Here is a 13,983-nt window from a genome sequence, read left to right on the forward strand (position 1 = left end):
ATGTGAACATGAAACCAATTCTGGGTATTTCCCGATGCACAATGAATTTTTAAGATGTTTTTTGAGCCACAGCTAAGTGCATGACTCATGGTGAGACTTGTCTCACCATTGTTTTTCTGTCAAGCATTTATGTACAACCCTAGACTGTGTCAATTTGTCATGTCTGTTTTGATTTTAGTCTGTATTTTTATCAGAATGAAACTGTTATGTTTCTCAACACACTGTGTTCCACTAGTGTAATCTAATGTTCTTCCACTAAACTCTAGATAGATTCTGACATCCGCCTAGCGCTTGAAAGGAGAGGTAGCCTCGGCTCATTCTCTCCTCCTCTACTGGTTCACTTTGAGTAGAGCTGTGTGTCATCTGCACACTGGTGCACTGATATACATGGGCGGAATAGAAGGCGAGAAAAGGCTTACATCGCGCTCATGATTCGGATTGGTGCAGCCCCCGCATAAATAAACAGTGTTCTCTCAGTGCTGTTAGGAATTGGGAGTCAAGCTATGCAAACCCCATATCAAGTCTTCGTCATCAGCAAATGAACACATTTAAGACAATTGAAAAGGTGTGGGCATTAAGCTTACAGCTTGTTTTGCATTGAATCGCTTTAGCTGGGCTATCCCGTATTATGGCCACTATCCCGTTCCTAAATCATGCTCTACTGTCCTTGTCCCTGCTTCATGTTTCTACCTCCCCTACATCATCTGGTCTTATATTTATTTACGTTACATCCACATACTCTCACCCATTGTTAAGGACACTGGTCCTATGCTCTGTAAATCAGTGTTACAAATCGTTGATACTAATCTTGTTTGGAGTAAAACAGGCCACATATTTATTTTACCAGAAATTAGGTTACAAGTGATCTTAGCGCTGCCTGGTGCTCAAGTGAACCAAGCTTCTGAAACAATTACTTCCAGGTGGCCCGTGTCAACTCTAGGCATTAAATGTACATCTAGGTGACATATGTCACTTCTGGTTCCTAATTATTTCCTGATGACTTCACATCACTACCAGGCCAAACATGCCCCGTTAGTAGTTTGCACCAGAATTGTATTCTTTCCTCCCATACCATGCATGGAACGTAGCCTATGCTACGATACCACTGTTGAGAAGTCCAGATATCCTGAGAGCGAGCGCCTGTCACACCAGATCCGGCCTTCATGGCTGAAGGACAATGTTTGCGGCTGCCGTCTGTCAAGGAATCTTTCCTCCTCGACTGGGATCACCATGCAATTTTGCTGCAACAGAAGAAAAGCAACGTTGTTAGTAACCTACAAACCACAAGATTTAAAGCTGTACTCTTTCATTTGTTGCTCACTCTTATTACTTGTGTGGGTGGGTGATACCCATCTTGCTACCAAGTCTACAAAGGGCTTGGTTATGGTGGCAGGGACACTTGAACCGACTATGTCAGCAAGTGGATGTTAAAGAATGCCCTTTCATGCAGGGACAGGTAGTAAATGTTAAAAACATATTAATGTCAGAAACGGCCTTAATAACACACCAACTCGAGAAGACAGTTGAAGGGTTTTCATAGAAATAATTGAGAAGGGGCTCACTAAAGACCATTCCTCTCTCACCCGTCTCTCCTGGGTGGTTCCCTCTCTATCCCTGCATTCCTAAACCCCAGGATGGCCACTAGAGATGGGTAACCTCTACTGTCTAATAACTGATTGACTGGTCATGATGGTCTAAGGGCAAATACCCTTTCTCTCTCTTCTTGTGAGAGCAATCTAGGTGAATCCTAACCTCGGTCCCCACAATCAGAGCTCAGGTCGAGGGTCCACCCACTATTGTCAGAGGTGGGATGCCCCCCCCCCCGCTAGTATTTTAGAGGCTGGGTGTAAAACAAGAAACATTACTGTTTATTTTCAATTTATGAATTTACACCAAACTCAGGACTTGAACTGTGGTTGCCAGGTTCGCAGGCCAGGCACTTTACCCCTGCACCATATAACCTGATGAAAAAGGAAACACAAATGAAGGTGAAATGTCACCTTTCGGGACTGCATGTTACAGAGAAAACATTGGTTTTGGTTCTTGGAGTTTTAAAAATATGCACCCCTTTTAACGTTTTCAAAACACTATTAGGAGATAATATCCTCCCTTGGTTTTTTTGTTGGGTTGGTTTTATGAAAGACAATGCCATTCGTCCTGTGCAATTTGTACTGTTATGCAAAGCCAATTGAATGAAATTTTCATATTTCACCATGCTATGCAAATTTCTGGTGATGTCACATCCCATTGTGTATGTTAATGATCCCCAACTTTTTTTTTTTAGGTAGGACTTGACCTCTGCCCACAACACAAGCATTGTCCAGGAGAGGTGCCTTGTAGCTAGGCCTGTTGCTCTATCCCTCCTTTCCATTTCCTACACTCTCTACCCCCTCTCTTCCTCCCACTCTCCTGTCTCTCCTTTTCTCTTTCTCTCACTGTCCATCCGATGATCCCTCTTCTATTTCAACTCTCCTGCACTCTCTGCTTCTGCTCGTGCTGCTCCATTCTACTACTCTCTCTTCTTTACACTACTACTCTCCCCATTCCACTCCAGTTAGTACACTTCCCTCTCCACTCCACTACTCTCCCCTCTTTACTCCACTAGTCCTCCCTCCTAACGCTGCTACTCTCGCCTCTCCCCTTCACTGCTCTGTCCTCTCCACTCTACTACTCTATTCTTCACATTAAAATTCTACCTCAGTCACCCTTCTTTCACTCTCCCAGTCACTTTCCTACGCAGTCTCATTCACTCCCTACTTTCTCTCTCGGTTAGTCTCACTCACTCACCTTGCCCACACTCTCATATTCAAGTACCACTTTTGCCTGCCAACCAATACCTCACCTTGCACACTCTTTACGCAATCCTACTCCACACTCCACTGCACCGTCCTGTATTCGCTTGGTCTGTTGGTCCATTTTCTCTCGCTAGGGGCTCACCTGAATAGCCCACACTGCCTTGATCGCCATTTCTCTTTTATTCGTCTCCTTCGATTGTTTCCCTCCCTCAGCTAGTTCACTGGGCAAACTGCCGTCTTCCTTTTGCTCAACGGTTGGGTTATAGGTAAGCAAACACGCATTTCAGGCTTTAAGCTCCACACCCTTTTTTATACGCTGGTACACTGGAAGTTGGTAATGGTGGTCTGCTCATAATACAATCAATTTTCAAGTTCATTTCAGGACCGAATGGGGCTTCTGATGTGCCGGTTCGATATGGGGACCACTCTACAGCTCTGCTGAAGGTAGGAGCAATGCTACAGTTTGTGTCACGTATAGCGTCATGATTGCCGGTTTGATGTTTGGATTGCACTACAGTTCCTTGCTGGGTCTCACCCAGTTTGATTGCATGCTCTCTGCGCCACTGCCAGGCCTTCTGGGTTATGTAGTCTTACAGGACAAACGTAAAGAAAATGGCCAGCATTGTGGATAGCCTGTATGGACAAGAAAAGGTGGTACAAAGTTCAGTCATGCAGGCAAAGGTAGATGGGACAGAGACTCAGGCCTTCCCAACTCCCACATCCCACCCCTGGGGTAGGACAGGTGCTGGAAAAACCCCATGGTAGTTCTCCCTATCTCTGTCACACACTTCGACCCTTTCTCCTCTTTCCCAGGGCATTTAGCTACCTGGGGATATTGAGAGAACACATCTACATTGGATTGCTTGGAGCTGGCCCGGTGTTCAACCCTGAAGAAATATGGTTGGAGGGCCAAGAGCCATCATAGGATGTGAGGGTTGGTGTCTTTATTTTGAGCCAGCCACACCAAGGGAGCATGGTCTGTGACAAATTTAAATTGGCAGCTGGTTATGATATGATAGATGTGGCATTTATAACGTGCCTGTACACAAGTGTTTCTAGGCGCAAAAAGACAAGGAGGGAGAAACAAAGAGAGGACAAAATAATGATTTCACTAGGCCTTGTGTCATTCAAATCGTGCAAGTGCAGTGAAGAGGGAAGGGGAGTAGTGCCAGTGGGCAGGGGAAAGGGGAAGTGCAGTTAACTCAAGTGCAGCCACCGGGTGGCTCATAAGTGCAGAGAGAAGGGACCTTAGGGTTGCACATACAGAACCTTAGGGCTGGGGATCCCAGAGGCAGTGCGAGGGCAACTGGGCATGCAGGAGTCTGGGCCCGAGTTCAGAGGGTGAACAGTTGTGATGCTGGAAATGCATCGGAGGGACAGGGCCTCCATATCCTTGTCCTTTACTGCTTTTTATCGTGTGTTCCGTCGTGTTTTCTGCGCAGGAGTTCATGTGGGACTCCTGGCGGTGCAGCTCTCTCCTTTGGTTTTGGTGAACAGACCCATGGGATACCCTTATAGCACCCATGGGTAGGGGTACAACCCTGTGCCCTAGTGTATGTTTTTGGGCACCTATGTGTGACCCACAGAGCAGGGTACGGGCTGGTGGCAGCTCCGTGCTGAATTGACTGGTGCCCTGAGCGTCCTCCATTTTGGGATGCCCAGGCCCTGTCATTGGAATCGGTAGATTCCGGATGGAGACAAGATGGCTGCCGTGGCCTTTTGCCTTCCATCGCCTGTTACCTGGATCTTCCTGAAGTCCCAGGAACCCTGACTCTGTCCCTTCCCCCTGACTGGCTGTTGGGTGGAAGTTCCATATATGGTAGTATGGGGAAGTGCTGACCAGACTGGCTGGAGCCTTCTCAACGACCGTATGTTGTGGGTACGCCTGTGGGTGGGACCTGCCTCGGTGAATGGAGTGTGTGACGAATACGCATTCTATGTTGTGGGTGTCTAGTATCTGGTGTTTTACACAATGACTGAGACAGCCCTGCCCGAAACCGGTATGAATGCAGTGTGGAGTGTTGAATGGCTGGGTACTTGTCCCAATACACATAACTTGTTGTGAGTGTCTGGAGAGAAGTGAATGGGCTGAATGCCCTGTGTGCCTGATTGGTTGCCTGCCTGCATGAATGCCCTTCGCCGTGATTGGATGCTTGAGTATGACCCAGCGGAATGAATGGGAGATTAACAGTATATCTGGGGACCTCTCTCTGCTAGGAATCGTATTCAGAAGCTGAAGTCTACTACGACGGGTAACTGGAGTAACTGAAGCTTAACCTTGAAGCCCTGCTGGACGAGAAGAATTGCTTTCAGATTGTGCTCTCCTTCACAATCTGAAAGCTGCTGTGCCTCCAAGGACTGACCCAGAGAGGACCTGGTAAGGCGCCCTCTTCCGAGTTACGAGGGACCATCGTGCACCAGCAGATCTTTGCCAACGCAGCCTGGTAGACAGACCTTCGACAGGCTGCCGACCCGAGACGGGGACCACCGCGGAATCACAAAGAGAAGCAACCGGACTGTTGTCCACCACTGTTGCTGACTGCTGTTGCCGACCGGTGCCGCCATGCTCCCGTTTGCCTAAGAACCTTCGAATCCAAGGACGCTCTCGTCCGCATCGTCGCCGCTGTATCCTGCTGGAGAAGGCCTGACCGTCGACTCGCAGAGGAGCATCCGCTGGTGGGTTTCCCGCCACCCAAAGACCACAGAGAAGCTGACGACTCCACGCCCTTGTTGGGTCACAGTTCTTCAAACTCTTTGTGGTCCAGAACTCTCGACACCGAGGTGTCCCACATGGTTCCACGTGATTTCGCCGAAGTATTTTTCAATGTGGGACTTTTCATCGCCACGTTTTCATCGACCAAAACTCTTTTTTTTATTTTTTTTATTTCTGGGGGGGTTCCACCCCCAGACCCCCCCTTAATTAAATAATCATACCCCAACCCCAACAAAACACCCACCAAAAAAGATTTTTTCAAAAACGAGTTTTGGTCGATGAAAATGTTGGCGATGAAATGTCCCACGTTGAAAAATACTTCGACGAAATGCGTGTATACCATCCCACATGCCTCTTCCTTGCAGGACGTTTACGCTTCCCCCGTCAACGAGCACCGCTAGGAACAAAGCTGCCACTTCACTGTCGTAGCTCATCCTGTTCTCCGTCAGACATTTGACGACCCGTGATTATTGCCTTAAAGGGAGGGCACTCAAGAAGGGCCGTCGATTCCCTGTCGAGGAACGCTACAACGGCAGGTACTTTTGGGTTGCAGAACTATTGGGAAGTCTAGTGTGAACAATATATGGACTGGGCTTGTATTTTTATTCTACAGGTTGCCCAGGTGGGGGGATCTCCACACAGAGCTGTGTTTAACGGTAATGACCAGTATTCTGCCAATTGTTCAACCATCTTGCTTTCCTTCCTCTCTCTAATGCTGGTTTCCTCTTTATTGATCTGTGTGGGCTTTTTGACAGTATAGTTGATGCACTTTAATGAGATCTGATAATATTTGTGGTACCACTGTAGAACTGTATGTATTTACAATTTTGATTTTCTGAGCACAAAGTGTGTTATTGTGATATTGTATATAACCTTGAATATTAATTATATAAAGGCTGTGTTTTAACCGATACAGTGTGCGGACATTCCTTTGTGGGTGCTTGGGGACTACACTGTACTTAAGAACCAGCCTGCATCACCTCCTGAGAAGCTAGGCCTTGATTGCTCGACCACGTACCAATAATAGAGAATCTTGGCTGGGGTCCTCTGTGCCTCTCCTCTACCATATAGAGAGCAGAAGTACAGACACCCCCCTCCAGTCTTTACACCAGTGCGCGGAGCAATCATGTGCATCTGCAGGGAAAAGGAAGAGAGAAAGCGGAAGCGAAAAGGAAGGCCTTGAGTTGCTTCCGGAACCAGAGGTGGTTCCGCTGCTCAAATTTGAGAGAGACAGGGAGGCTGTTCCAGAGGGAGGTCCCAGCCGAGGAGATAGATATGCCCCCAACTCTTTGCTTGGAGAAGTGTCTGACCCTCAGAGAGTTGGAGGTGGATGAGTGTAGAGCTCGAGAAGGAAGATGTTTTGGAAGAGAAAGTTGGAGGTAGAGCGGTCCCAGGCCCCAGAAAGCCTTGTTGCCGATGCAGAGGGTCTTGAACTTGATTCTTGCTGCCACAGGGAGCTAGTGAAGAGATTTCAGTGCTGGAGAGATACTATCCCTGGGTTTGAGGCCAAGGACAAGTCTCGCAGTCCTGTTCTGGAAAAATTGTAAAGGTCTAAGAGTAGAGGCAGGAAGATTTAGAAAGAGGCTGTTGCTATAGTCCAGCCTGGAGAGGACTAGAGCTCTGGAGACAGTGAGCTTCTAGGGGAAACTGAGAAAAGGAAGAATACCTCTGAGAAGGTGCGGCTGATAGTTTGACTTCTTACAGACGTCAGCGATGTGAGGCGAGAAGGAGAGGGTGGATTCGAAGATGACACCAAGGTTCTTAGCCCAACAGGAAGGAGCAGGAAGAGGGCCCAGAGTAGGTGGCCAGAGAGAGAGAGAGAGAGAGAGAGAGAGAGAGAGAGAGAGAGAGAGAAAAGGAGGGAGCGTCTGATATACCATCAATATTACCATCAGACACTCCATTTCCACTACTGGATAAGTTTTCTACATAAGGAAGGGATTTTGACTGATAAATAAGATTGGCTTCTCCTCCTCTAATCGATCTGCAACATAACTGCTCCTACAGAGGGTGTCTTTTATTTTCAAAAGCTGTTAGGGCTTTGTGATCATACTGTAGGGTTGGTATGAGCCTTGGCCAGTTTGTCCTTTAAGAGGGCTGAAAGTTCTGAAAACTTTGGGATGAATCTTCGGTAGTATCCTACTGGCCCATGAAAAGCTTGAATATCTTTCTTTGTTAGGAGCCATGGGACACTTTAAACAGCCTCCACTTTGCTGTGTTGGGGCAAAACTAATATATTCCCTACTTGAAATACAAGGTATTTGACAGATGATAGTGCTAGGGTACACTTCGCTGGATTGTCCGTCATGTGGGCCTTTCTGAGTTCACAAACTGCTGTCAGCAGTTTAAAGTGATCTCCCCATGTCCTACTATTTACAACAATATCACCTAGATATATCCCAGGGATGGTCCAACAGGGGGTCAGAATGTGATCCATAAGCTGATAGAATGCAGCATGCGCCCCACAGAGACAAAACCATAGGACTGTGAAATGTAAGAGACTTCAGATGTATAAAACATTGTCTTGTACTTGGCGTCTTCATCCAGGGCCACCTGCCAATACCCCTTAGTAAGATTCAGTGTTGAAAGGTATTTCACCCCTCCTATCATGTCCACTAGTTTGTCTGTCCGGGGCATGGGGTACACATTGAATTTAGAGATCTCATTTAATTGTCGAAAGTGGATACAAAACCTCCAGCTGTTATCTGGCTTGGGTACCAATACGATCAGGGATGACTACTTACTGTAGGATCTTTCGATTACACCTAGGTCCAGCATTTTCTTCCATGAACATGAGTCAGCAAGGGTGTCTCACAGGTGTTGCTTAGGATGGTTTTCTGCATTTTCCCAGTCCAGGTGCCGGGCCGTCATGTTGTAGTGGGCTAATTCCATCACCACCTTCCGGAATTGATTTGGGACCAGGAGTGGGTAATGGTTCGTACCTTTCTTCCCTTGGATTTATGTCCACTCGGTATAGGAGCTCCTTCTGGTTGATGAAAGGACTGTTCACCTCCTGTCAATAGTCCCTATCGATGAGTTCAGCTGCCACATCCAGGTAGTTTTTGTGGGCCAATTCTGATTTGGGTGCACGTCCACCTTCGGACCATGTTTGGGTTGCGCCGTGGTTCTACAGTACCTCGCTGGCTCTCACCCAGTTGGGTTGCTTGCTCTTTCCTTCACTGCCAAGCCTTCTGGGTGATATAGTCCCAAGGGGCAAAAAGAAAGGAACTGGCCAGCATTTTGCATAACGAATATGGATGCAAGAAAAATTGGTACTCCGTTCAGTCATGCACTCACAGGTAAAAGGGACATAGACTTGAGTCCTCCTAACTCCCACACCCCGCCTCTGCGACAGGACTGACTCTGGGAACCCCATTGTAGGCTTTCTTCCCCAAGCTGAGAGGGGTGCCCTTCTTATCCTGAAAGGGTTAGCACTCTTACAATGTCACATTAATCAGTAAATATAATGTATCATGGTGGCTTAAGAACATTAAATTCTCTTCATTATGTATGAATGACGTGAACAGAGCCATTTGAAAGCAGGAAATTAGCGAAGGGTGACCATTTCTTTTCAAAAAGAAAGAAATCACAAGCTCAGTTAGCACAGAAACTTTCTCCTTTATGGGTAGCACAAACTGTGTTCCACTATGCACTAATTGATATAGCAGTGGAAGTGTTCCACTTAGATGTGACAACTCTAAGAGCTAAAACAATAAACAATTCAAATAACATGCAGTTAGCAAATGCATTCAGCATGCTGTCCGAAATAGCAGAAATTAGCCTTAGACGATATCAGGGAAGAATAGGTCTGATGAAAATCCAAAAATTGACTACATGCAAGGATGTACTTTCCCCCCAAAAGAATGCACCGCTGGACAGTCGAAAAGCATATGCTTCAATGAGGAGTCTTCATCATTGCAAGGCCAGCAACTACTCTTTAAATCTGGCCCAAATTCTTGAAATTGAAATTCTTTGCAGAGTGATTAGAGTTCTATGAAAAATTAAAAGCAGTGCTTGATTTACCTCAGTTGTAACAGAAGTCTTAAAAATCTTCAACTAAACCTTCTCGCAATCCTCCAGAGATAATGAAAAAGCACAATCCTTTTCCCAGGCAAGCTCGGTATTAGTCTTAGTAGTCTTGGCAGATGAACAAGAATGATCAGAGATAAACGTATACATTTTTGCAGCTTTGTGTACACCAATTTGATCAAAATAAAGAGACCAATATATTGGACACCTCATGTTGGGTGATACAGTGAAGCACAGTACAGCTTATTGAAATATAGCTCAATACTTCCTGGGGCTTTAGGCCAAATCTGTCTGCTACATTATGATGAGATTTAGGAGAATCGCTATACATAATGTGCTTAATTTGTGAAATTCCCCTATCATACCAATCAATCTAACAAAGAGATACAACTTTTCTAATGATAAAAATGTTATTTCAAATTGAAGAATCATTGAAATCAAAATCAAAATTACTTGTGTTAACTATCTCAGAATATGGTGATAAGGGATAACTGATGTTGGAAAATTATGCATATTAGGAAATGTAGACATTTGCGAAATGTCCACATAATTAAAATGGTGAATAGGGATTTTTCAACCAAAGACCAAATAGGTATGTTAGGATCATCAATGTGCTATAAAGGATAACATGCTTGTTTTAATATGAATCTGTGTGGGATTCGAAGATGGCTGCCAGCACTAGGTAGATGTGCTGACAGCGCTCTCCTGGACCCAATGACACGAAGGTGCCCACCACCCCGCTCGCCTTCTGAGATGGGGGAGACACAACGACCCCCCTAACAAAGAAAGAGGTAGCCGGAGGAAAAACTGACAGCGGAAGGCGCCTTCCCGCCCCCCACGGCGAGAGCCGCGCCAGTCCACTGGCACAGGGCTGACCGAGGCTCCCATCAGCAGCACCACGCAAGGCGGCCTGAGAAGTTGCCAGCCAGAGGTCCCGCCGGCTGCTCGGAAGTGCCGCAGAGAAGAGGAACCCCCCCAGCACACATACAGGCAGAACCTGAGGCGGTGATCCAGGTAACCCTCGTGTGGAACCCGGGGAGGAAGCGGAGTGCCTGAAGGTAGGAGGGCGCTGCGAGCGGGAGTCCCGGGGGCTTGGAGCTGGAGACTCAGAGCGGATGGGCCCGCCCCGGAGCCTGATGGACTGATTTGGCCAGAGCGGGGAGGCAGGGAGGAGCTACAACCACGGGAGAAGGTGGTGTTGCTGCCGAGTGGCGAGGCCTCCTCCCCGCCACAGAGTGAAGGAGAGGACGCTCCGTCTTGGGGCCTGCGGGCGAGCGGGTAAGAGGAGACAAGTCTCATCAATGGGGGAGCAGTGAAAGGGAGGACCCCGCAAACCCACCAGGGACACTCTGAAGACAATCAGTACATGGGAGAGAGCCAAGGCACCTCTAAAGGGAGACTGCCAGGCGAACACCCAAACTACCCACACACCCCATCAGGGGATTTGATATAAGACCCGGGACGTCGGAGAGGACCCCGAGTGGCCCCCACCCCCCAGAACTGAACCTGAGGCATACCCAGCCATACCCAGCCAAGGATTAGCATCGGGGGACAACAAGCCACGAACTGCCCCTGCCGGGGCTCGACCGCTATCGAAGCAGCCTAGAGGATAGGGGGCAAACGCTGGTATTGAAGCCCGCCACACTAGCACCCCAGTTGAGACACGCTTCTAGGGGGTGAAACCGGAGGAGGCAGAGCCCTATTGGGACGGCGGAAGGTGAGAAGTGTGAACGGGGGAGTGCACCTAAACGATTGAGAGGCTGCCTTATAGGGAGCGCGGGAGAAGGGGGAAATCCCTGGCAGTGCACTGAGGGCCCGGTGAGGAGAGCAAAACATCTACCGCCTTAGGGGGGAAAGGGCCAGCAGAAGGGGCAACAATGTCTGTGAAACAAAAGGGAAGGGGTGGAAGAGGCCCACAAAACCCGGTGGACGTCCCGGGAACACTCCTCAACATCTGGCCTTTGCAGGACAGCAGGGAAATGGCCAGAGCCACGACCGAGAGCATGAATGGAGGAGCCTCAGCGGGAGAGGGGGACGCGCATGCCCCAATGTCAAGGCAGGACTTTCAAGGAGAAATATTGGCCTTACAGAACAGTTTGTTCAAAACATTCCAAGAGCAATTTCAGTTCATGAGATCAGACCTTAACTCAGCCTTGGAGGAGATCAGGCAAGAGATGATGCAACTGGGGGAGAGGATGGACCTCCTGGAAAAAGCGATACAGGAAGTGGACAAAGAAACAATGGCGAAAAGCGAAGCCATCAAAAGACTCGACATAGCAACACGAAACCTCGAAATCCAGGTTGAGGATATGGAAAATAGGTCCAGGAGGATCAATATTAGGGTGAAAATGCTGCCGGAATCAGTCACAGACAAGGACTTGAAAGGGGTGGCCCAGTCAATCTTTGCAGGGATCCTGGGAGAATCATCGCCTGAAAGGGTGGAACTGGACCGCATCCACAGGGTAGGGAGAATAGTGAAGGGTCCGGTAGCAAGACCAAGGGATGTATTGGCGGCATTTACCAGATACTCTCAAAAAGAGGCGATCCACTAGGCAGCAAGGAAACAGGAACCGATCATGTACAAAGATCACCGAATATCATTATTCCAAGACCTGGCAGCTAGCACGCTGGTGAAAAGAAGATTGATGGGCCCAGTGCTCAAGGCACTCAACGAGAGAGGAATTAGCTACAAATGGACCTTCCCATTTGGTTTGGCGTTTGACTGGGAGGGGACTCAGAAGCGCATCACAACAGCGCCAGAAGGAGCAAACATCTTGCAAATCGACCTGGATGAGGGCGCTGCATGGGAGGAGGACAGCCCGTAGACAATAGACCAAGGCCGAGGCCGTGGGATTGGATAATGGTGAGAGAGAAAATGTGGAGGGGGATAAGATTGACCAAGTTGCCGCCAAAAGACGGGAGCAAGGCGCCGGTTGGAGTAATGGATATGGCAGAACGAGAGGAGTCATGAATGAAAGAAGCATTTTAGGGGTGGTGGGCCTCTAAAGGTGGTAATAGAGCATCGGGGGGAGAGCAACCATCTGAGAATCGATAAGGACGTGGGAGCCCGAGGCAGGCGAGGTGGGGAACTGGGAAGGGCAAGTCCCTCCAGTGAGGGCGAGGGTAAGGGCATTAAGAGGGAGGGAGCATGGGGGAGAGAGGGGGAGCGGGACAAGGAGGGGGCGTCGGGGACGAGGCGGATTTCACACAGGACATGGGAGGCAGCAGGGAGAGTTCCGGGGATTCCTAGGGCACAAAAAGGGAGACCACCTGTTCAAGTGGTCTCCCTTTTTAGGGGGCTTAATACCCCCCTAAAAAGGAAGAAATTGGAACAATTTACGAGGAAAGTGGCCCCAGGCTTCCTGGGGTTACAGGAAACACATCTCAGGTTAAAAGACCAGGGACGCCTGAAGCTGCGTGGGTTCAACCAGATATTGCATGCATCTGGAAAGAGCAGATCTGGGGGAGTAGCTTTAGCCATCAGAAACTCAGTAGACTTTAGGGTCGTTGAAGCTATAAGGGACAAGGAGAGTAGGTACATTGTAGTTAAAGGAACATACCAAAACAACCAATATACCCTGGCGGTAGTGTACGCACCAAATACAGGCCAGGAGCAATTTCTGCGACGGGTCCTGGGAGTGCTGGAAGATAAGGTATGGGGGCAAATAGTGCTACTGGGGGATCACAACCTAGCCTGGGATAAGGCGCAAGACAGGTCCGGAGGCGAGGGGATGGGGAGGTGCAGTGATGTCTGCAGAGCTCAAGGATAGGATTGGGAGTGCAGGGCTAAGAGATGTCTGTCAGGAACTGCAAAAAGGTGAAGAGGGCTACACCTTCCTATCGGGGGTTCATGGGTCGCAGTCCAGAATAGATTATATCTGGGTGTCAACGGGTCTGTTGGATCAGATTGGAGAGCTGAAGACGGGCCCCATTGGCATAGCTGATCATAAGGTGGTATCTATGCTTATGGGCGCAAGGAAAGAGAGGTGTGAGGTTGGAAATACCCGAAGTTCCTTCTTAGGGACCCAGTAATTAGAGAAGAAATGGTAGGGAAAATTAGGGAGTTCTTCACACAAAATAGGAAGGGGGACACGAGCAAAGAGATGATATGGGACGCCTTAAGGGGAGAGCTGATAGCAACAAGGGCAGAGAGGGAAAAACAGCTGGAGGCACTGGAAGAGCAGCTAGAGGCGGAGGTGGAGATGGCAAGGCAAAAGACGGGAGCAACCCCGTCTAGGGCCTCCATGAGGGAGTACAGGAGAGCACTGGGGCAGTTGGAGGTCCTCCAGACGGAAAAAGCTGAAGGGGAGCTCCTTCGAGCTCGTCAAAAATATTACGCAAAAGCCAATAAGGCAGATGCACTCCTTGCGCGCCTCCTGAGAGGGGCGAAATCTAGTAACGTGATTACGGCTCTCAAGAAAGGCACAGGGGAACAGGTCACTCTTG

General features: G+C 48.5%; 1 long non-coding RNA gene across 1 annotated transcript in view; it reads right to left on the minus strand.

Annotated features, from left to right (window-relative positions):
• Positions 1-839: 839 nt before the first annotated feature.
• The window catches only part of LOC138565983 (uncharacterized), a 120,175-nt gene continuing 107,031 nt past the window's right edge, over positions 840-13,983 (minus strand). The window contains exon 3 of the long non-coding RNA XR_011301754.1: positions 840-1,241. This is a non-coding gene — a long non-coding RNA (uncharacterized lncRNA). The remainder of the gene's footprint in view (positions 1,242-13,983) is intronic.

This window comes from Ambystoma mexicanum, chromosome 2p (genome assembly GCF_040938575.1).
Source record: "Ambystoma mexicanum isolate Mex_15411 chromosome 2p, UKY_AmexF1_1, whole genome shotgun sequence".
Taxonomy (NCBI): domain Eukaryota; kingdom Metazoa; phylum Chordata; class Amphibia; order Caudata; family Ambystomatidae; genus Ambystoma; species Ambystoma mexicanum.